Here is a 24,322-nt window from a genome sequence, read left to right as displayed (position 1 = left end):
GAGCAAACATCCACCAATTTGTGAAAAAACTTAAGTCACAGAATTGGTGGCGAGAAGCTCGATAATTAACAAATATAACAAAATGACCAAGAAAAAAAAATGATGAGCAGAATGGCATTGCAAAACACATGCATGGGCAGATGGGGCAGACAACCTAACCTATCCACCCCTGGATAACTTAATTAGCAGCATGGAAAGGCCACTCAGATTTTGAAAAATAATTAATTATATGTGTGGTTAAATAATGAGGTACATCTGTTTCATCACAGTATCAGCGATGTAATATCACTAGCAACTCTAAAGCAATGTATCACAAAAGGCATACAGTTCAAAAGCAACTTGAAAGTGAGAACACAGTGCAGTGAAATCACACATGGAAAATTTGCAATTTACCCTTTTTTCAGCTTTAAATGTCAAAACGTTTTTTTTTTAAATGGGTAAAATAAACAGAATCGGAATGCGGTTTTTAGGCTGGGGAATAGATGCACATCACAGGGACCATATAGAAGTGAAAGAGTGACTCTAGCTAAATAATTGGATGAGATGTTCAAGGGGAAAGAAATTTGGTTTTGGTGAAATAAAGCAGTTACAAAGTGAAAATCGGTTTGGAAAGAAAGGGCAAGTTTTACTTAAAGTAGATTATCAAAAAGATAGCGCTGCCCATGAAAACAGGTTAAGCGGCCACATTAATCCCCTTCATGCCGCGTGTCTCTTTATGTGGAAATTAATTCCATTTTTCAAAATATTTCGAAGGATTTATTCAAGACAGAAATGAATGGAAGAATTGCGCTAACACTAGAAAATCAAGGACAGGGTGCACAGAGAGTTCTGACAGTTTTAAACAAGTTACCAAGGCATGTATAGGATTACTTAGAGAGTAGAACAAATACAAAGTATCAAGATGGGGTAGGCTACGTGTGGCTATGGGATGGGAAATACTCACAAACCGCACTTGAGTTTGCGATTTGGGTCAGCCAACCGGGTTCTGGATTCAAAGGGCTCTGGTCACAGGAGGGCGACTCTCCTAACAGCAAGCAGCTGGGCAAGTCTGGTCACTGGATGGCAAGGGTACAGCAGGCATGCAGGTAGCGGGCAAAAAGCCAGTCTGGTCACAGGATACTCCCAAATGGTACTGCAGCTTTCACCCCTTCTTAGTGGGATTTTAGTGGAGTTTCTGGATCAATGGCCTTGCTGGGATAGGGTCAGCTATGTTTTGACCTGGCAGTAGAGTCTGGAATCTTGAAAAGGTGGATCTGGAATGTCTGGATATGCAGGCGCTGGAAATTCAGGAGAGAGTGTCTTGTCCCAGTGAGCTCCCACCCCTTATATAACAGCATGTGACATTACCAGGTCTGTTGGTGGGCAGAACTAAGCTAGACCTACCCCCAAGAACCAGATAGGTCAGCCCATGGTGGTCGCCTCCTCCAGGAGGGGACTCAGTTTAGGGGGTTGTGTTTTATGAGGTGAAAAGCCATCCCATCGTCCTTTTTGCCAAATATCCATCTTAACATAAATCACACATTTATACAGTTGCAGCATTTTTGCAAATTACATAAGCAGATTACATATTTCATGCAGAGCATGACAGTCCAACTCTCCAGTTTGTTGGACTTTGTTTTGTCCATTTAATAGTTTTCCATCATTGTCAATGAAATTATTTTACCTAACATTCTATGACTTTATACATGTGTATAGATTATCATAGGGCATGCAAATATTAAATTTCAAAGTTGCATCATGTACACTTTCCTCAGAATATCCAATATGCTGCCATTTCTGTACCCAATATGTCAGTGAAGGCTACCACGTCTTAAATTAAAGCCACCAAAATTGCATCTAGATTGTGAACCTTTCACATTGCTGCATTGTCGAATTGCGGAGATAAAAAGTCTTGCAATTTATTAATAAAAATGCTTTTTTAGCCACATAGCCAGCATTGTCTTCCAGATAAGTGCATAGCTTACAAGGCTGCTGTGGAATTGAGTTTGAAGCGCCGCAGTAGAAGTTGAAGGGAGGTGATTTTCTAAAAGTCACACGTAAGTGTCACAGAATCTTTTGTCTAAACCTGGAGCACAGACAAAAGTCTGACGAGTGTGTGATATGTTGCCTCCTCGTCCATTCAAAGTTTCAAAGGCATAAGTAAAATGTAGGCATCCCAGAAATCCCTTGTGGCTTCTCTTAGGGGTAGAGCATTCCTGTTGTAAGCCCCCACATGTCCCTTTAGCCATAGTAGAAACCTTGTTTGGGATGATTTGCCAGTACATACACAACTTTTATTTCATTATTTTATTTTATTTTGTTCTGAATCAGAAGCAAGCCTGTTGAAATAAAACATCCCATATATGTTTCCCAGCAAACCCCCCTTTACATTGCTAGGCCAAGACAGGGCCTTATTCAACATTCCACTTTTAAAACAGGTATTTTTCCTTATTTACAAAAGCACATTTTAACACGTGGGGAAGTCTGCTGGTGTGTCCCTTTCAAAAGGTTTTCTCTTCCATCTGACTTCCCAACATTATTTTGCAGACCTAGTCAGTTATACAGCAATCTGTTTAAGACACAGGTCCACTGAAATTGACATATGCCCTTAGAGTTAGGGTTTCTTTTGAAGCATTGATTTTTGACATGTTGTAGCCCAAAAGCCAAGCGTTTTTCCGTGCGGCTGAAAGTAAAGCTTCTGTGGATTTCCCAGATCTGGCCTGACACAGCCTGTTATTCAGGGATAATGCTCTCTTCTGCTGGAGCACAATCTGAAAATGGATGGGCATGGCAGGGCCTCACTGATAAAAGCAGTGTGATGTTGAACAGTTGAACAAAGCATCAGAGCGGCATCATTTTAAATGTGAAATATATCCCTTTATCAATGGGAAACTTTGGGCTAGCAGCAAAGCAGCACTGCTTTTCACTTTGCTTCTTTAGCCAATACAAGCACACACCCTGGCAGCCTTTCTCTGTGTACTCCCTTCTCCAAATTGCCCCATAGGTGCTTGGCAAGACAGTGCAGCCATCGTTTTGTAGGTGCAAAATGCAGTTTTGATGCGGAGCACTGGTGCTCCAAGGAGCCAGCACAGCCATTTTGCTGTCAACTGCAGAAGTGCAGCTTGGTTATGGATGGTAATTCTGCTGAGTGGGTCAATGCATCCCACAATTGGAACTGAACACTTGGAAATCAAAAGGTGCGGAATCTGGGGCCCTTAAATCCTTTCCCTTTATAGCGGGCTGGTGGGGGTGCAAAACAGTGTAGATCGTTAGCTTATTGAACTAAAAATATTCATTTAATTCATTCCCCTTTGGTTGAACACCACAGGTTGATTTTTGTTCAAATTCTAAATTAACAAAGGTCATCCCCAATGTGCACTGAAAACTAAAGACTGTAATTTTATTGGGTAATCCTATGGGCCCAGCTTCCCCAACACAGCGTCCAGATACCTCTGGGTCAGGTGCGCTATGTAAATAAAATAAACAAACAAACAAACAGGCATTTAAGTGGAATGGGGTCTAAAATTCAAATTCACAATTCATCCCAATTTTTCCTCTCCAGCTTCCCCAACAGAGGCCTTCAAGTAGAGGGGGGTCTGAAATCCAAAATTCTTAAAATATCCCAATTTTTCTGTCTGACTTCCCCAACACAGTACAAAGTAGGGGGGGTCTGAAAAACCCACTGCTAAATAACCGTGCATTTATTTTAAGCAAAGGTGTGGGTGAAATAATAATTGCCATATGCATTTGTACAAATCCCATAACAAACTGCTAGACTTTTAAGCGCGTAGGAAAATTTTAATTGCCCAGCACCGCAAATGTAAAGCACTTTTATTCATTGACCAGTGTCAATGATTCCTTTGATTGAAATTTGTAGAAAGTAAAAGAATTTGATTTGTGTTATTCCCAACCAACTTGTGTAATTTATTTATGTAGAGATGCTTATTGTGCTCTGCCACGGATAAAGTGATCTGTGACATTTTAGTGCGATTTTCTTAACATCTGATTCAAATAAATATAAATCTATTTTCTGTACACAGGCCTGGGTCTTCTTTCATTGGTAAGATTATTAACCACCATGCACACCTGATTCACATTTGTATTTAAGTATATCGAAATAGAATTCAAAGTAATTAATTTGAAAAGGTAAATGTAATTAGAGGTGCAGGGGAGAAGTGCTCAGCCTTGGTATCTAGGCTGGTCAAATATACATAGAACAAATGGTTTCCTAATTTAGGAAACCCGCGTCCCCTGCACACAATCAACAAAGGCCTAGGCCTGTATGTAATTATAAGGTACTAAAAGTAACCTTTTCACAAGGGGTAATTATGAATTTAGTGATTGTGTTTGCCTTGCAATGGCAGGGATTTTTTTCTGAAATAATCCAATGAATGTTTAGCAATACATTTGTTTATCTAAAACAGATATTTATTCAAATTTTGACCAAAAAAACATTCAATTTATGGTCTGGCCCAACACGTTTCGAGCATTACTTTCACTCTTCATCAGGGACAAAGTGTTCTTTTTTTCTTATACAAAAGTTTTCTCTAAAGAGAAAGATTCAATATTAATAATACATTCCAATACATATTATTATTCATATGTGCATTTAAGGCAAAACATAACATCTTTATGACTAGGAACAAACACAAAATATTGTTTCTGTGTAGATCATTGCTACAATCTTTAAATTCAAGATCATTGATCATTGCTTAACAAAGAAAAAAGCATTGTAGCTATTGACTAATGCTAGGTGCCTACATAGGTAAATGACAAACATATATTTTTATGGATAGAACATGTTACAGTATATTGATTTGTAATCTGACAAGCTCAGTAGTTCTTACTGTTAGCAAATCTTTTGTGGTAGCTGTAGGAGTACTTACGTATAAAGAAATTACAAAAAGTGATTTCCACGGGTGGGAAGCCCCACTTCGAACTGGATAGCAGAGTTATGGGGGAATCCTAGTTCATCCTAACCTATGATAAATGATAGGATTAAGATAGTGCATAAGGTGGCCCGAATGTGAAGGACTACTAGGTGATCATACACTTACTTGTTAAAGTGATTTAAAGGCTCCACAGACAGGCATCAACTGCATCTCTGTACTTAAATACTAGGGATTCTCCCTCAGTCCTAATGGTTGGTTGCCCAGCACTAAAAATGAAACAATTTATTAAAATATTTCACCAGAGGAAAGGAGTGTGATCATTGGCTCTAAAGGCTAAAGGGCGCAATGTCTCTTAGTGGCAGGACAGAGTTATAGCGGCATAGCAGCTCTACTTAGAAGAAAAAGGTGGGGTCTTCCAGGAGGTATTAGTTGAGGCTGAGACAGGAAACACTCCATCCGCTTCCATTAGAAAAAGGAAATGGACCGATTTTATATGGTCGCAAGTGATGTCATCCGCGCGTACGCATGATGAGGTCACATCGCTGCCATTTAGTTTGTTTTTAGTCATTCGCGCATGCGTGAAAATGACTGAATGATGAGTAATGCGTCAGAATGATGCGGAATTCTTTATAGTCATTCGCGCATGCGTGAAAAAGGACTGAATGACGAGTAATGCGTCAGAATGATGTGGAATTCTTTAATAACTATATAGTGGGAGCAGGTGGGCAAAACAAGATTAAATATAATGCTTAATACCAGATATATGATTCTAAAAAAGTGTTGGCAAATGAATTGCGCACTCAGTGGAAATTATTCTGGGGAAGGGGTGAAGAAATAAATTGGATACAAAGTGGATAAATATCCAAATGGTAAAACACAGGTAAAAAATGAAAGGCGAATTAATAGATGAATAGATAGGTGGAATGGATAAAATGAATGAATAAGGCCATAATACTGTAATTTGTGTTATTTTTTGTAAAAATGCACGTAGGAAGCATAGGTAAAATACATAAAACGCTGTTTGTCATTAAGCCATAAGGCACCTGTACATTTAAAACAACATAGAATGCTGTATATATACAAACTGTACATAAACTGTATAGTTGAACCCTTAGCTGACCCACTAAGGGGTGTACATTCTTATCACCTGATCATGAGATAATTTTAATTTTTAGTTTTCGTCTACCCTCTTAAGTATAAAATGCAAGGGGTTATTTTTTGGGTTTAAATATTATCAATTTGAAGGAAAAAGTGTGATCTATTAACAAATCAGGTTTTACAAAAAGCATCGGGTTAACATTAGAAAAAGGGCATTCATAGACTATGCTCTGAGGTATGTCTACAGAAATGGACCAAAGTAGTACTCCTCATTCATCCCAAGAGGGAACATTGCATCCAGTTTTTGAAACCAGTAAAGTTCTCTTTGTGCTAAGAGCTTTGGTAGATCACCTCCTCTTGATAGGGGATGGACTACTTCTAAGAACACCATTCTCATTTGTGAGATGTTGTGTTTTTGGTCTCGGTAGTGTCTGTAGACAGGTGACTTGACATTCTTTGTTCTTATGCTGGACTTGTGTACTGTCCATCTTTCTTTCGCTTTCCGGTTGTTTTTTCCTACGTAGTACATCCCACAGGGACAGCGGATAGCATAAATAACATTTTTTGTATCGCGTGTAGCGTATTGTCTCAGAGATATTTTTTTGCCTGTGTTGGGATGTCTCACATGATCTCCTTTTATGATGTTATTGTAATGTTGGCAATGTTATTTTTGGTTTTTCCGCTCTAATAAGTTGATCTCTGATGTTTCTTCCCTGTTTGTATGCCATCATGGAGGGTCTGGAAAGAGTTATTTTAGGGTGTTGTCTGTTCTTATGAGGTCCCTGTTTTTGTAGATGATCCGTTTTACTTGGAATCTCTGACTTGAGTACTTTAACGTGTGCATAAAATTTGTAGTTTCTTTCTTAGTGTTCGCTCGGAGGAGCTCTTCTATTTCTTGTAAATTAGTCCTTACAATTGCTTTGTCCAGTGTTTCTGTTGGGTATCCTCTTTATAAGAATCTCTGTTTCATGATGTCATATTCATTCTGTAGTGTAGCTTGGTCTGATGTTATCCTCTTGAGTCTTAGTAATTGGCTATAAGGCAAGTTTTCTTTTAGCTGTTTTGGGTGAAAGCTGCTGTGATGAAGGCAACTATTTACATATGTTGGTTTTCTGTAGATCTTAGTTTTAAGTGCTGTCCCTGATCGTTCGATTGTTACATCCAGGAAATTGACATTCTGTCTACCAATCTCTATTGTAAAACCGATCCTATCGTTGTAACTGTTCAGGGTTTCCCAAAATTCCAGTAATTCACTTTCAGTGCCATACCAGATCCCGAAGATGTCATCTATGTAACGTCGCCAGCATTTCACTTTGTCTCTCCATTGTGGGTTTTCTAGTACAAATGTAGTCTGAAATTGGTGCATAAAAATATTTGCATAAGATGGGGCCACTGATGAGCCCATCGATGTTCCAGAGATTTTCAAATAGTATTGGCCATTGAATCTAAAATAGTTGTTATAGAGGATGATGTTGATTATTTCTATCTTGAAATGTATTTGTATCTGTACTTCTTGATTCAAGAGTAAAAACCATTCCATAGCTTCTATGCCTTCTTGGTGAGGTATTGAAGTGTACAGACTATTGACGTCCATGGTAAATAAAATGAGTTCTTCCTCTGTCAAGATTAGTGTGTTAATTGTGCTCAAAAAATGGGTTGTGTCCTTCAGGTAAGTATTGTTTTTTTTGCACAAAAGGCTGTAGCGCAGTATCAAGATAAATTGCTAGTGGTTGAAACACACTATCTGTTTCTGCAACAATTGGTCGAAAGGGAGGATCTTCTTTGTTTTTATGGATTTTGGGTAGTCTGTAAAAAACAGGGGTGACATGATGTTTGAGTGAGGAAATCTGCTGTTTTCTCACTGATCCAGTTCATATCTGTGGCTTTGTCTACTATGTTTTTGATTAGATTCTTGAGCCTAAAAATCGGGTCTCCATCTAGGGGTAGGTAAGTCCTGGTGTCGTTAAGGAGTTTCAAGCATCCCGTGTTGTATAGAGTGGTATCCATTAGTACCAGAGCTCCCCCTTTGTCTGCTTGTTTTAGGGTTAGGGTGTTGTCTTGATTGGTGAGGAAAGGAACTCCCTGTGTTGATGGTGGCCTCTCAATAAAGTGTTACAATAGCATTAACAAATAACCCTGCAGTAAGGATACTCCTGAGAATAAACAGAAGAGACATCATCAAGTCAACTTAACATAACTTAACAAATACAACCATTTTTAATTTTGTTTAATGGAAATGTTTTCTATATGTCTGCTGTAGGCATGCCCATGTACCTTCACTATGTGCGTAGTGTTGCAATTACGTGTCCATTGTGATTTGCCTACTGTGACAATCATGTTTCAAAATTACCCTCTTTTAATAGGTTTTGCCAGCATATGTTCACATACTCTCAAGATATAACAGGAATTGACATCATACATTAAGGTGATCACATAATTGCAAGATACCCCCACAAATTGTCAACCTTTACTTTCAGATAACAGCAACTCGCACCCGGGCTCCCACCATTTACTAGACATTTCATTCAATATGTTGACCTTATACAGGCATCAAATAATAATTTGATGATTTTTATAGCGCTTCATATAGATGGACCGCTTCTAAGCTATGTAATAATTAAGCAATATGACCCGAGCGGCGGGGGCATTACTAACTCAGGTAATGCCCCAGCCGCGAGGGTCATATTGCTATTAGTACCCCGGCCCGCATTATGTGTGTGACCGGGGCACTAAAAGCACGGCGTTTTGGGACAGAAAAAAAAAAAAAGAGCAAGAAAATGGCCGCCATGCAAAGGGAAAACGGAGTCCGTTTTCTCTTTCCATACCGGCCATCGGGAGCGGATGCGCTGGGAACAAGTGTTCCCAGCGCGTCCGCTCCCGCAAAAAAAAAGAAGCAGAAGGTAAGTAGGGTTGGGAGGGCGGTCGGCAGGGGAAGGTTGAAAAAAAAGAAAACACGTAACTGCGTCCCTGCTAGGGGACGATGTAAGCCTCCAGCCGTGTGTCTCCACACTGCTGAAGCCTGCAATCGTTCCCCAGCGGGGACGCAGCAACAAAAAGGTAAGTGGGGTGGGGAGAGCAGGGAGGAGGGAGAAAGGGAGGGTAGAAAAAAAAAAAAGCTTACCAGCGTCACCGGCGGGCGTGAAGGCAGCCTCTCAGCCGTGGGAAGGCTCCGAGTGGGGATGGCCCCGCTTCGAGCCTCCTCATTGGCTGAGAGGCTGCCACGCCCCCCCCGCCGGGGACAGAGGCCGTGGAATCCCGACAGATGGATTCCCCGCCTGGTAATGACTTGGCGAGGGCCAATCAGAATGGCTCTTGCATTCGGATTGCGCCCTCGCTGGGTACTAATAATGAATATAAACCTGGACTAATGGAAACGATTTTCTGTTTGTAATCTTGTTGTATAAGTTTTTTCCTAATTTTAAGTACAAGTCAATACAACGTTATTTAAGTTGCAATGATTTAATGATGTGGGCCAGGTAGTGCAACGTGCGGTAGCAGTGGAAGAGCAACGTGGGTGGGAGGCGTATCCTGGTGTTTCGCCTGCACCCAATGTTGTTTAGAAACTACCCTGCCTGCCACTCTACATAACTGCCAAACAGACCCATTTCCTCTGGTGGGCCAATAGGCAACTTCCCGGGGAGCACATCTAATAGCTCAGGGGGTTAGGGGGAAGCACCAGAAGGGGCCCACCCAGACTACTGTCTCTGAGCTCGCCTCTGGTAAAAAGTTAAGGATTCCTTTATTACAAACCTACGCATTCTTCCAAGAGAATTAACGTGCCTCACAGAAAAAGATTTAAACTATGTTCTTTATTTTCATGTATTTTTATTTGACACACCAAAACCTTTTATTTTGTCATATTACTTTTTAGTTACATATGGCGCAGACCTGGGAAGGTTAACTGTAATTTACTTGCTTAAGTATTCTAGTGGCTGCTTTGGGACATGGGCTAAATTCATCCGTTCAGCATTTTCATTTTCTCGATAAGAAAAATAGGGTACATTGTGTATCACCAATCAGACAACAGTCCATGGCAAATCAATGTAGTGATGTGGGCAGCAATGATTTGTGTGCTGCACAAGTCACCAACCTGTTGGTTAATGGTGCCTATGTGGTGCTCTTCTATGTAACAGTACATATGCCTGTTTTTGTCTGATGTGTCCCATGTTCATACAATAGCACACTGGAACGTTATGTGTATGTGGCTCTGATGAGTATGCCATACTGTGCCAACACCTAAAAACATAAGCCAATCAAAAAAGTTGCTTCAAATTGTACATCCACTAGGGCAAACACCCTTTCTACACTGCCACCCCATGATTTTTACTAGCTGCAGGCCAGCACTAATAAGAGATGCTAATGCCAGCTCTGTTAGATAAAGCTCAGACCTGCTCTTTTGCAGATATAACCCATGAGGCCTGCGTAATTGTAGTTGCTAAGGAACTGTGGACCATTTACCGTGCAGTGGAATCTGGTTTTGTTTAAAACGCGTCATCAGCTTATTATTGGTCAGGCTAATGTTTGTAAGAGGTACAATCCTTTCTGTGTGTACTTTCTGTGCATTGTTTTATTGGGTGTATCTTGTAGAGTATCCTTTCCTGTCTATAGATATAGTTCCCTAAAGATGTTTCTGAGTTGGGGGCTCAGCTAAAAACGTAAGCTGTTCGAATTGGTATGTATGATTCATGGTTACAACATTTTAATGTTAGAGTGTGTGTTGTGAATGGTGATGTGAGCACCAAGCCCTGTATCTGTTAGGCATTTAGAGATTCACACATACAGCCTGTTTATCACAGACTTGTTTATCGAATTTAGAGATCTCTGATCGCTGTTATATTCCTGAAGTGCTCTGTGATTTAATGCAAAGCAGACAGGACTGCTCATTGGTGCTATTTGTCCCCTTTCCCACTCTCATAGAGGTATTTTGAAAGAGTTCAATAGGAGTGTACCAGAATGTCCATCTTGGAATGATAACCTTCTATCGGAAAATAATATGGTTAGTCTAGTATTGCCCCTTACGAAATACAAGTGAGATGGAAGGAACAGATCACCTACAACACAGGGGCAGTGGTCATTGGGCCCTCAGACCAAGGCAGACTGGTTACACCTCATTGTGCCAGTATGGACAGATTGAAACTGCATTCAGGCAAGGCATTCCCTAAGAGCAGCTGACAGAAGAACGATTTACTTGGGCAGCAACAGCTGTGTTTTCATATTATAATTATAGTATTATTAATTAGATTTTTTCTGTAAAGTACATGAAGTTTTGTAAAGCACTTGAATTATAAGGTAATGAAACCAGCTTCATTTGTATAGCAATGATTTATTGGTACTGTGAAGGGGTTTTGTCAGGCGACACAGGTGTAGTTTGGGAGTGATGTGTGCCAGTCAGGGTGTTGGGGGGCGGGGAAGGGCACATTCTAGTATTTGGCCCTGGAAACCAAGTTGGTTAGAAACTGCCCTGCTGCCAAAAAACCTGAGGGAGAAAGTTGAACTTCTCTGCCCCTCCCCTGAACTGCTGCTCTGGCATATGCAAGCCTGCCCTGTCTAGTTCCTAAGTAGGGTTTCTTTTGGTCGCAAAAGAGAAGTAGCGCCGGTGCAACGCTTTTTTGGCTTCCTATTTGTTGCTACATCGCGGATGGGGGAGGAGGCCATGGGACGGGAAGTGCTGCGCTGCCTTCACCGCGTAGGCGCTTGTTAGAAGTTTGACAGCCACTCTGCTGCGGTCCCGAGAAGTGCGGCGTCTCCTGGGCAGCCCGCAGTGCCACGCATACATACACGAGGTAAGAACAGCCCACGACGTTGCCCTTCTTACTCTGTAGCTTCACTGTCTTTGAATGCATTCGGGAGACGGGCGCTGGGGTCTGAACATTGACTGCAGGGTTTGAGTGTTGGGGGCACGAGGCGGAGGAGGGGGCGCTCTTCTGAGACACCGATTTTCAGTAGTGGGGGGAGCACACTTGTAGGGACGGTGTCTGAGGGAAGACGAGCGAGGAAAACGTGTCTGGCGATTATGTCAGGGATGAGGGGGGGACAAGTAGAAGAGGAGGAAAGGGCAAGAAAGGAAAAAGGACAGGGAGGCGCAGAGAAAGGAGAGAGGAATAGAGGTGGGGCAAAAGGGTAGACGAAGACAGAAGAAAGCGGAGAAGAAGCCGCGTTCTGACTTGTGGGCGAAATCCCCAAACAGTATGGGCACAGACGAGTAACCCACCAGTGAGGTAGGCAAGACCAGTGATATTTTGAAATGCTCACCTGTGCCAACTGAAAAGGGCTAGCGCAAAATAAGCCACGAGACCGTGCTAACGTTTGTAGTTTACTCCGAAATATTTCTGGCGCAAATTATCGATTTAGAATGTTCCCGCATGACACCTTTGTGTAATTGTGCATTTTTTGAGCGAATCTCTAAATATGCGGGCATAAGGGGCGCAGGCTTTGGTGTTCCTGGGCAGGGGGGTGGGGGACCGGCGGCAGCAACAAAATCCCATTGTAAGCATAGGTGACTTTCACACAGATGGGCTTTCCCCTGGCTGGTACGTATTGTCAAAGAAAACGTGAGTTTTTACTGGTAACGAACTCAGAATGAGGACACGTTTGAAAAGTGGTGAACTGCGACTGCATACGGGCAAGAGAAATACACGAGAATAGAAAAAAAACAGGGGATTTACATTCCAATCGCAGCGTTTCTGCTGCACCATACTGTGTGACCCTGGGCAAGTCGCATTATATTATCTCCATTTGCCTCAAACGCCTTTTCTTAAATCACATGGACAATTTAACGATCTAGTTAAGGTATATCAGTGCATTTGAATATACTTCCAGTTCCGGCATGACATGCCTTCAAAACGGCCTTTGCTTTGAAAATGAAAGAGTGTAGGACTTCTGAAACAGGCCAAGCTGAAATGCGCGCTATTTTTTTGCTAAATGTGCAAAGGGAAAAGGGATGCTGTTGCACATCAGTGATTTCTTTTCCGATAGTCGCTTCGGGATAATAAAGTCATCCACCGGCCCCTTGCCCAGTGATGAACTCTTCCGTAGGGCTACTGGAGTGTATTTATCTCATAATCTCCAACGTTGTAACATTTGTGGGTTCTCCAGTGTTGATACTATTTCTAAAGATGTTATATATGTTTATAAAAATGTCGCTGCGTGTTACATTTTATGATAACTTTACACGTTTTCTGAACCTTAACTTCCCATTTCCAAACCTCTTACTTTCACGGGGTGCCGCTCCCTCCTCGTCACTGACCTCATGTACCTCCATTGCAACATCACTGGCCTGACACGCGTCGCAGGCCTCTCACTCATTCCTATGCCACTGCCTCATGTTTCGCATTGGGAGGGTGGTCTAGACATCCCCGTCACTGGCACAGCAGTCTGTAAAGAGGTCTACATTATATTCCCACATCACTGTACCCAGCCACTCTAATAGAGTCTCACACGCACCCAAATGACAGACTTCAAACATTTCAGTGGAGTCTCACTCAATGGTGTCTTACTCATTCCTGCATTCCTGACCTCATACACTGCAGTGGAGTCTCACTCAGTCCTACAGAACTGGCCATAAGAGTGTCACACATGCCTCTATCACTGACCATACACGCTTCAGTAGAGTGCCATTCATGCCCCATACTTCACAGTGAGTCTCGCGCGTGCCAAAATAAATGGTCTTCTGCAATAAAGTGGTGACACATTGATTTCCCATCTGTAACCTCACACACTGCCGCGGTGGCGCACTCATTTTCCATTGCAGGTCTCATGTAGTACAATGGGGTCCCACCCATTGCCGCAACGCTGGCCTCACACTCTGCAATGGAGTCTCCCCTTCATACATTACTACCCCAATGCACTTCAGTGGAAGCAACTTCGCCACCACTCCATTGGCCCCATATATTTCAATGAAGTCTCCCTCATCCCTCCATTACAAACCTCATGCACTGTCCTATATCTCTCTCTGAACTCGGAGCATTTAATGTAGCCTCTCGCTCTTCTACATGAAAGACCTCACACACTTCAGCGGGCACTGCCACCCATGAGGCGGCATCAATACCAGGGGGCGACTGGGGGGAGGGTGTTAGCCCCGGTTATTTTGGACTTAGCCCCGGATAGAAGTTAAGGGGCTACAACCAAAAGGCTAGCTAGCCCCGAGTCCCTACAGTCCCGGCGTTGGCCTGGCCCCAGATCTTTCGCAGACCTAGCACCCCCGCATCACGCTCTAGAACTTGCGCAGCGCCCGTTCTGTGTATGGGAGGACTCCGCACTGCTGCTCCCCGCGATGTTCTGCTTCGGGGCACGAGTGAAGAGTGCGCTGCCGCTGCAGTTCCTCCCCTGCATAAGTGGGAGCAGGCTGTCTGGCTGCTTGGCCTGCTTGACCTGCTTGCACATGAAGCTCTGTCGCTGACTGCTGGTGCATCTCTTCTGTGAGCGTGAGGGAGAATGCACTGCAGCCACTAGGTGGCCACTCTCTACAGGTGAGGCTGGGGGAGGGCGCCCGCCTGTTACTCCCCCCTGGTGCCCATCGCATGCCTGGTGCAACCCCCCCTCTCCCCCTAGCCTCCCTCTGGTCCATTATTATACCCCGTCCCCCCGCACCAAAAGATGCCTCTGCTACAGTTTTTGGCAGAGGCGTGCTTGGTGTCTCTGTGTCAGCGATGGGAGAGTAAGAGAGGTATAGCGCTGAACCTCTGTGCGAGGGGCAGGTGGGTTGCATGAGTTTGGAGTCTTTGTGCAGGGGTGGGAGAGCATTCATGTGGACAAGCCAAACATGGTGAGGGTTGGTGCTCCCTCCAAGGGAAGGAGCGTGCACTTACCTGAGCAACTTCACGTAACATGCTTCCCCCCATCCCCACTAGAAGACCGTTTGAATGTCCATTGTGGAGGCACTGATGTGAAGCAGTCTTGTTTTGTGGTGCTGGTGTTAGGGGCAGCAGGGAGCTGGCATTGGCATTTTCCCTGTTAGTATCTACATTAAGGACTCCATTGTTTACCTTCCCCAAGCTCTACGAGAAGGCCCACACTTAGGACATGATATGATATGATATGATTGTTTATTTATATAGCGCCTATACACAGAAGTGTTTCAAAGCGCTTCAAGGAGGGAGGGAACATGGGAAATACAGTACATTCAGTAAAGTCCTTGAGCAATATAGAATGTGGAAAAATAACTACCATAATAGGCCTGACGACATTTCTGATAGTGCAAGTGCCAAAAAACACGTAGGGTATGAGGGAATGGAGAAGGAGAACAAAGCAAGCAGTAACATTACTATGTCTGACGACAATTTACGCAGTGCAGGAGGAATACAAGAGGAGGAGGGTTGGGAGGGGGGGGCAGGGATAGAGGCGGTGAGGAGGAACGAGACAACTGCTGAGCCAAATTCATCAGGTAAATTTAGAAGCAGGGGGGGGAAGGAGTACAAAGGGTAGGAGGGGGGGGACAGACAAGCTGATAACATCGGTCAAGAACAGATGATAGGAGTAAGTGCAAGGAGGAAAGAACTCGAGGAAGAGTTTAAGTCCCAAGAGGAGGGGGGGAGATGCAAGCAAGTGAGAGTAGGAAGTAGAGGAGGGTGGAAGGGTCAGAGCAGGTGTACAGGGCACAGGTATGCAGAAGTAGGCAATCAAGGTGGGTTTAAACAGTTAAAAACAGTGAATGCAACACAGGAACATGCATAGATGATGGAGCAAGCAAATGCAGTGCGTTTGTTTAGAGGAAGGGGGAAACATGAATGAGGTTAGGGTAAGTCCCCTAAAGCAATGGACGGCAGATGTGTGGTAACAGAATTAGTGCAAAGATCACTACATGCAGTATGAACAGTGTTAAGATACAATATTCCACTGCGGTGGAATTAGAAAATGTAGAAGATGGCATGCAGATAAGATATCCCCACAACGCGAGTGATTGTAGTGGCACTGAGGGTAAGGGTCCACTGACAGGTAGAGAGGCCGAAACAAGAGTCAACTGGTGATGGAGGGCAGTGAAGAGTCACGTTCGTGCTGCAAAAGTCAAGATCACAGCGGTGCTGGGTTATTCGGTAGGTTCTGAGGAGGGAGGCGGAACAGGAACAGGAGGGGTAAGCGGAGGTGCTTGCACACCTTACCTTTGTGCCGAGACTCTGCAATATGGTGTTGCCAAGAACGCTGGGTGACCAGGGGGGTAGGTTGCAGGCAAGTCCATGGAAAGGACAGGGAAAAGACAGGAAGGAGCCCTTAAGCGCTGCCCTTAAATGCGCGGACCCGGCTTCGCCACACGGCTAGGTCGGGTCTCAGCATTTGAGGAGGGCAGGGGCCAATCAGGAGGCAGTAGAAGGGGACGTGCCTCCAGCACCGTCCTCGGTGCAGAAACGAACAAGGAAGCACGGCGGCCATCTTGGCATGGCCTCGTCGGATGCTGCCGAGAAGGTGAAAGCAGCATACCGGGTCCCACGGTGGTCGAGGGGGCCATCCTTCCAGGTGGAGGGCACAGGGAAAAAGACAGGAAGGAGCCCTTAAGCGCTGCCCTTAAATGCGCGGACCCGGCTTCGCCTCACGGCTAGGTCGGGTCTCAGCATTTGAGGAGGGCAGGGGCCAATCAGGAGGCAGTAGAAGGGGACGTGCCTCCAGCACCGTCCTCGGTGCAGAAACGAACAAGGAAGCACGGCGGCCATCTTGGCATGGCCTCGTCGGATGCTGCCGAGAAGGTGAAAGCAGCATACCGGGTCCCACGGTGGTCGAGGGGGCCATCCTTCCAGGTGGAGGGCACAGGGAAAAGACAGGAAGGAGCCCATCATGTTACAGAGCACCTGGCATGTAGTTGCTGAGAAGCGCTGGTATTATGGCCTAACTTAATGGTTGTCTTAACAACGTCAGAAGCAAATTGCATTAAACCCCTACAGGCGACCTGAGTCACAAAATATATTCGCACAGATGAGACGTATTTTGAGATAATGGCCTTTGCTGTCAAATGTGTAGTTTACCACTTTCAGAAAAGTGACATGTGCATCAATGTGGGCGGGTGCAGGTCACCCCCATGGTGATCTGGGCAGGTGCTGGTAAAGGTGGTGGCTTACACCCAGAAAATGTAATCATGTCACGGAGGAGGGGCCTGAGGCACTGCTCTATGGCCCAGTGTAAGAGTACATTTTATACAACTTGCTTGGTGGTGGAAATGCCACGCCTCCCCTGTCTACCTCTGCTGGACGCCTCTATTCCCTGCCCAGCCAACACAATGGAATATTACTACAAAAGTTAAGGTCTTTCAAAAAGTAAGCCTTTTCTATGAGTGCATATGCATGTGTGAGTTTTAAAATGCGTGCATGGGAATGTATGAATGTGAGTGAGTGTGTGTGTTTGTGTGGTAGCATGATGTGTGCATGCGTCTGACTGTGTGTTTGGTAGGAGTTGGTGCTGCATGCATGTGTGTGCAAGAGCGTTGGAATGAGTGCTATGCACACCGCACTGTGTGCATGTGTTAGGGAGAATTCTCATAAATATGCTAAACCCTCCCGCCTCAGAGCCCTCCAGATTTTTTGCTAAACTTTGGGACTTTGAACTTTTCAAATCAATGTGTTTTGTGTGTTTGTTTCTTTTTGAATTATGGAGTCTAAACAACTCCATAGGCATCATCTTTTCATTTGTGTCACACAGCACCCTCAGTGCAGTGGCACAGGGAATCCTTTCAGGCTTTCCCAAGGTTTGAATACCTTCTCTGGGATAAACTACTGTTGCCCAGAGTAAGTAAAGTGAAATTGACATTAATAGTCTTTTAAATTCCTAGACCCAGCACACCCTATCTTATAATAGAGTGCTGGAGGGGTTACTTAGTATCCTCTGTGTCTAGATACTCATGTAGCAGTCGAATGCTTCCCTTTCCTCTCAGAATGGCTGGTGGCAGTGGTTTTACTACCATGATTTTTCCCGACCGTGAACACCGGTAGCGTTAAATCGCAGGAGCCATGTTTTTCAAGATGGCGTCTGAGCCCCTCTGTAAAAACAGGTCCTTGACTTCTTTTTTCGCCATTTCTTTGTGGAAAGGTCCTTCTAGAGTTTTGCTATGCGCGCCAAACCCAGGTTTGGTCTCTTTGTTCATTCGCTTTTGGCAGGCTTCAGGAGGGAAGACCTAGGAGACCCAAATGCACTCTGTGGTGATTGGCTGGCTGACTGTCCGGCAGGGCACCCACCCTGCTGGGTGATTGACAGCTAGGCTGGAATGAATGGGGGAGAAATGAATAAAAGGCGAGTCTCTTGGCTTGGAAGGAAGAGTCGACCACTGGAACGAAAGAACCGAAGACGAGCTTGAAGAGGACGGCTGCTGCAACTCCTGGACCGTTGGTTTGCCGGTGAAGCCCTGCTGCAGGTCTGAATCGCCAAGTTCACCTCGACAGAGAAGCCCCTGCAAAGACGACTTCTCCCTTTGAGTTGATGGGACCAATCAACTCGACAGTAAGCCACCTGGATACCAATCTCGGAGCTGGTTGTATTTTCCTCAGAGTGCTGCAGGAATCCGTATAACCAGGGAGAGGGACACCAGTTTGTGTGCTTTACTCACAGCCACCGGAATTGAAGATTTGCCAGTGCCAGCTTTTTGACCAGTCCCAGTGCAGTGCAGGAGTCCCCCGATGCCTTCCCTCTTGTCCCCACGACCGAGGCCCAGGAACAGCGAGATCTGCAGGAACTGCCAGGAACAGAAGTCACCAGTTGCATCTTTTTCTTCATTGCAAGGTACTGTGGAAATAAGACTGAGAGTATTTACCTCTCGCGGTGAAAGTGCTTGAAACATTTGCAACTCGCAGGCCTAATCAGCTTGTGACCCAACATATGATTCTTATTTTTACAAACTACTTCTGAGAACTTTGGCAGAAACTTTACCATTTACCTACCAGGACCACTTTATCCTATCCAAGACTTTAGTCCATTGACTTTGGCCTAGCCTATTGAATTGAATTGACTCTTCTGGTGAACTCAAAGTATTTGCACTGTCTAAGAATAATTGTAACCTTTCATGTTCTAATAATCTTTGCCTTTTACTCCTCTTAAAAAGTATTCTGAAATAGTATTGAAGTATATTTGTGTGTGATTATATTGCCTCCTTCTTATGAATGTTTTACAACTGAAAGATACATAAATTAATAAGTATTTATCAAAGAAACCTTGAGTGTAAGAGTTTACTTGAGCACTTGTGATTGTAGACCTCCGTGTAACATCATTACTGCTCACATTTCGCTCTTGAGATAAGCCTGGCTGCTGAGCTCCGCTACCAAAACTGTGCAGTACAGACTTATACCAAAGGTTGGTTTTGCTTACACCTGTAGTGCTTGTTGTGTGTGGTCCCAAAGGGTACTGCATACAAACTTTTCCTAACAGCATGTATCTATTTATGTGTGTGCAATAATGTGTACTTTCAGTGATATGTGATAATATTGTGGACTGAGGACTCATGAGTATATGCTTCACAGTGTAATTCTAGCACAGATTGTGGGCACCATCAAAGTGTTTTACATTGGCAAACTGTCATATATTTACACAAAACCAGAATGCACAATTGTTCTATGGGGCTATGATGGCATGTATTGTGAACTGAGGTCTCATGAGCATGTGCTCCGCAGTGGAATGCTGGCATATATTTTGTGCTCCATCAAAGTGTTTTATAGTGGCAAACTGGCATATATTTTGGCACCGCCAGCATTATCAATTGTTCCACAGGATCATGCTGGAATGTATTGCAGACCGAGGCACCACACTGAATGTATTTTACAGTTGCAAACAGGCATATATTGGTTCACTGCCTGCAATGAAAAAGCATCGTTGGTGTCGTTGATCTGGCACCATCTATTGTTTTATTCAATTGTTACCTTATAGTACCGTTACAAATTGTAGGGCATTTTATCCCGTTTTTCTAAAAGGTGTGCTGTAAAACCCACCATTTCAACCCTTGATGTTAAAATTGTTCTTGATTGAATCCTCTGCCGAACCCTATGAAGGGGCTTTGGGATCACTCACACTAATTAGGGTCAATAACTCTGATGAGAAAATTCACCAGCTGGCACTGACCACAATAACACCCATTTATTCACCGTTCATCACACTCATTGATCCATCACTGCCTACTTATTCAATCAACCATTCATCCCTATATGTTTAATGCATGCATTCGTCCATGCATCATATGCCCTTAACTTTCATTCATTCATCTTCTGACTCTTTAATCCCTACAGCACCAGACCCTTACTCATTTATATTCATTCATGCGCCTCAACGCCAACCTCTGCCACTCTTGTCTACTTCCCCTGGACATATTCGCCATCTGCCTAAGTGTGTCTGTGTGCATGAACAGTAATAGCTATTGGCTTTGTCGATGCGTGTTTACTTTTTGCTTGGTGACATGGGATAGCATGCTACTGCAGTAGTATGTGTTTGCGTCGGGGTAATGTCTGGACTATGCATGACAATGAGAGAACTTGGTTATTTTCTCTGCTTTTCTTTTGTTCCTCTATTTCCTACATGCTAGAATTCATGGCTGACAATTGTTTTACAAAAGTGTGGGTCCCCTTCTACTGCAAACCTACATGGTTCAAATAACCTGTTGTTTGTGATATACACAATTTAGGAGGATCTACAGCTGCAAGGGTTTTCCTGATCTGACATGCTAGGCAATTCTCCTCTGAAGAAGAGTGTCATCGGCAAGCCCAGGTGTGTTTCGCCCTTATCGGGCCTTAACAATGAGGTGAAGCTGAGCCCCTCTAAGGCACAGTGAGCAAAGGGTCCACATTTGGATTGCCTTTAGTGACTTAGGGTAAAGTCCCAAGTTATCGCTGCGCAGCTTTTCAGAGTGCTCAAGATGGCACCCAGTCTTTCTGGCAGGATGTAGGCAGAGGGATTGGTGTTGTCCGCCCAGAGAGCTCTGTGTTTGAGAAAAGATCCTCAGAAGTTGCTCAGGATCCTCTGGAATAGCATGATGTGGCAATACATTGATTCAAAATGAAATTCCAGTCACATGGTGTGGTCACATGATCTTGTGAGAGCCAATTGAACACTCTCAAGCTGTCTTCCTGGCAGGTTGTAGGTCTCTCAGTCACTGCGACCCAATGGCTGCATCCGTCCTCTTGCACTTGCAAAAGCAGCGCATGAAGCAACAGTGACAGGCTGATGGTAAAATCACGTTGGCACTAAATATTGCAACACACTCCACAGAAATGTCACATTACTTGCACAGGTTTTGTTGGCAGTGCAAGGATTTCTGCTGCTCTCAAGCAACGAGAAATGTCAATTCAAGTCATTTGAGCTTTATTCAGCACAGCGGTTATCAGCTTATAATTTTAACATTATATTCCAAAACATAGCTAAAAGAACATGTTCAATCAAGTTACAAAAAAGTCAAAACTAAACATGTTTATCATCACAGTATAGCTAGAATGCACAGGTAAAGTGCCATGCTGCTTCAAAACAACCAAGGGGGGGGGGGGGGGTGATACTGAAATCAGCAATCCACATTCAAGCGTCTGACCAAATGGTTTCCTCGATTCCATGCTCGATAGGCGAATCTTGACACCTTAAATACAGTATTGCAATCAGTGGTTGTCTGGCACAGCTTTTAATGCTTCTGCTACTCTCCAGACACAGGCCTTCTTGAACAGAGGGATCAAATACATTGCCCTCAGATCCTAAAATGCGTCACAAAATAGCATAACATGCACGCTCGGTTCTGTGTCGATGCCACACAGCGGGCAAATATCAGAGTTGGTGCTCTCCATTTGCTCTTAAATTTGGCAACCTTGATGGAGTCTGTCCCGAACTCCATATAAAGTGCTCGGGCATATGTCATTTCATTCTCCCCTCCCTTTTCAGACTCGGAGTGGTGTGCCCTTGTGCTGATGCCCCCGTAAGTAGCTGTTTGTAATTGCCCTATGGTACCATCAGCGTGGCATGTTGGCTACCTTTCTGGAAGTCTGGCTAAATCACAGGTCATACAATAATGAATAGGACATTCCCTATATGTATATATACATATATATACGTGATCAAGCGGTTTGCATACCGCGAAAGGCTTCGTTTTTTATGGTTCCTTTTCCTGACGCATTTATACTAATAAAATAAACTGTGTTTCAAGAAATACAGAGGTGTTTTGTTTCCTCTTTATCGCCACAGGGATATTCCTCCCGTCGCAGCTGCTCCCTGGAGTGCATTCCACAAGTTGCCTTTCTCTCGAAAAGCTTCATTTTGCTATATACATATATATATATATATATATATATATACATGAATATTTGCTTAATGTAGCCCACGTGATATGTTGTGAGGTCAGTAGGCCCTACGATCACATTTATTAAACTGCTAAATTGCTTGGGCAGAGCCTCCATGCATCTGCCAAGTGCAAGACGTGACATGCAATGCTATTTTATGCATGATTGGGAAAGGTACTGGATTCTGAGTGGCCCGTGTCGACGTGCAGCCTCAGTCACACACACACACACACTGAGGAAAATGCATTTGAAATGACTTTTGCAGAACTGACAGCATTTGCTGCCGGCTGTTTTACTTCTTCTTCCTGTAGCAGGTTTCGCTCATGTTATGAGAGTGACTTTCCCCATTGTTCGTAATGGGGAATAACTCAGCAGGCAGAAAGTGGCACACGTTGACTCTTTTCAGGCAGGGCTGAACCTTCGGAATCAGGCGCCCCCCTCTAACCTGTATAAACCTGGCACCTGCCTTTGCTCATGCTGACTGAGGTCAGAAAGGAGCTCCCTGCCCCGTGCTGACTTTCTGTTGCAGCTTCTTGCTGGTCAGTTTCTACTAGCAAAGCACATCTCTCCAGGCACACTGTTATGCTATGTTATATTAAATGAATTTGAGTGCATATACGCCTGGAGGCATCTTGGCGCTGATTGCATACAGGGATTACCGTGTCTAAATGTAGCTAGAATAATAGTTTTCAATCGCCGATGGAAGGTAAGATGGTCCACCGTTCCGCAGAGGGCAAGAGGCAAATCATTCCAGGCTTTGGCAGCAGCCACAGAGAAAGCCCGTCCACCTGTTCATGAGAGCCTGGCCTGCAGTACTACCTTCAATTTTCTTTCTTTGCTCTGGCCTATCCGCTGTGAGCAGAAAAAAACGACTCATCAGCAGTGTCGTGGAGGGCCATTAATACATAAGTGTGGTATTCCCTTCTGCTGTCTCAAGGAGTTACCTCAAGCAGAGCAGATGCATAAGGTAATACTATCTAATGCCCCCTTTTTTTTGTTAAAACACAGTATTCCAAATTCTCTCAGGGAGTAGACACTTTTTAAAGTAGTTATTGCTTGAATTCGCTTTCCTTCAAGGTATTTCTTTTTGCAGCGATGGGACAGAGAGGGGGAGTTACTGCATGAAGACTACTGTGTGAAACCTGTTGATTTAGGGGGTGGAATCTTGCAGGACATATTCAGTGTGACATGCAACACTTAGAGCATTGACAGGATTACAACTTTTCCTAGATTGAACTAAAACCTTGTTTTGTGACATGACACATATTTGGGATTACATCTCTGCCCTTTGTAATGTTTTGTGGGTTTAAGGGACCTTTTTTGACAGGTTTATGGAGAAATGACAACAGCGTCAATTATTGGTTCAGTCTGACACATATGTGCAAAATATAAATGGGTGCAATTCCAACTTCTCTGAAGAAATAGACTAACTTACAAAATAAAACCTTTTTTCCAAAACGGAAAACTATCAGTTGCTGTAACTTACAGTAGATTTCTCTTTGGTGGGAATGCAATTTATATTCACATCATTCATATTAATTAGAGGCATTGCTGTTTGAAATACTAACCAAGAGCAGATGGTTTTGTTACACATACATGTGCAAAGCATATCATTTTGGTCCGTGTGATGTGCTCTGCGAGTCCTTCTTGTATGCTCTCATCAGATTGCATTCTGATACATATAAAACTACAAATACTGGACTAGAATACTTCACCATGTTACTCAAAAAGCAAGAGTTAGCTAAATATACATAGTCACGTGATCACAACACTATCAGGCGACGTGAGACGGGAGGCTGCTTGTTGCTGCCTCGTCCGCCCGCGATTCGTCTGCTGAATCTCTGAGAAATTGACATGCCATTTGAGCTGAGTGGAAGCGCGCAGGTTAGCGCATTGATCTAGGAAATGTTACACAGGCAAATTAGATTTTAAACCCATATGATATAGATGGAGTGACCTGCACCACTTTACATTTGCAGGGAACGAATTTAGTTTCTTTACTTGAGCGCCTTATACCAGCGCCCGGCAGCACAGCGAGACACATGTGAGTGCACCTTCTTTTTTTTAAATTAGCAGCTGCTTAATTCTCACGTTAAACATCAGTGTGATGATGCTTAAAACAATGCAATATCTCTTACG

The 24,322-nt window shown here is 43.8% G+C and overlaps 1 protein-coding gene across 2 annotated transcripts in view; it reads left to right on the top strand.

The window, feature by feature from the left end:
- Positions 1 to 11,592: 11,592 nt before the first annotated feature.
- Positions 11,593 to 24,322, top strand: part of LRRC25 (leucine rich repeat containing 25) — a 299,377-nt gene continuing 286,647 nt past the window's right edge. The window contains exon 1 of one of the 2 annotated variants that reach the window (XM_069649272.1): positions 11,593 to 11,752. The gene's annotated coding sequence lies outside the window, so the exon portion shown is untranslated. The remainder of the gene's footprint in view (positions 11,753 to 24,322) is intronic. The other variant, XM_069649271.1, reaches the window with a different exon arrangement.

The sequence above is a fragment of the Ambystoma mexicanum genome, chromosome 1p (genome assembly GCF_040938575.1).
Source record: "Ambystoma mexicanum isolate Mex_15411 chromosome 1p, UKY_AmexF1_1, whole genome shotgun sequence".
Taxonomy (NCBI): Eukaryota; Metazoa; Chordata; class Amphibia; order Caudata; family Ambystomatidae; genus Ambystoma; species Ambystoma mexicanum.
Note: the sequence above shows the minus strand (reverse complement) of the source record. Positions and strands in the feature narration are given on the sequence as shown.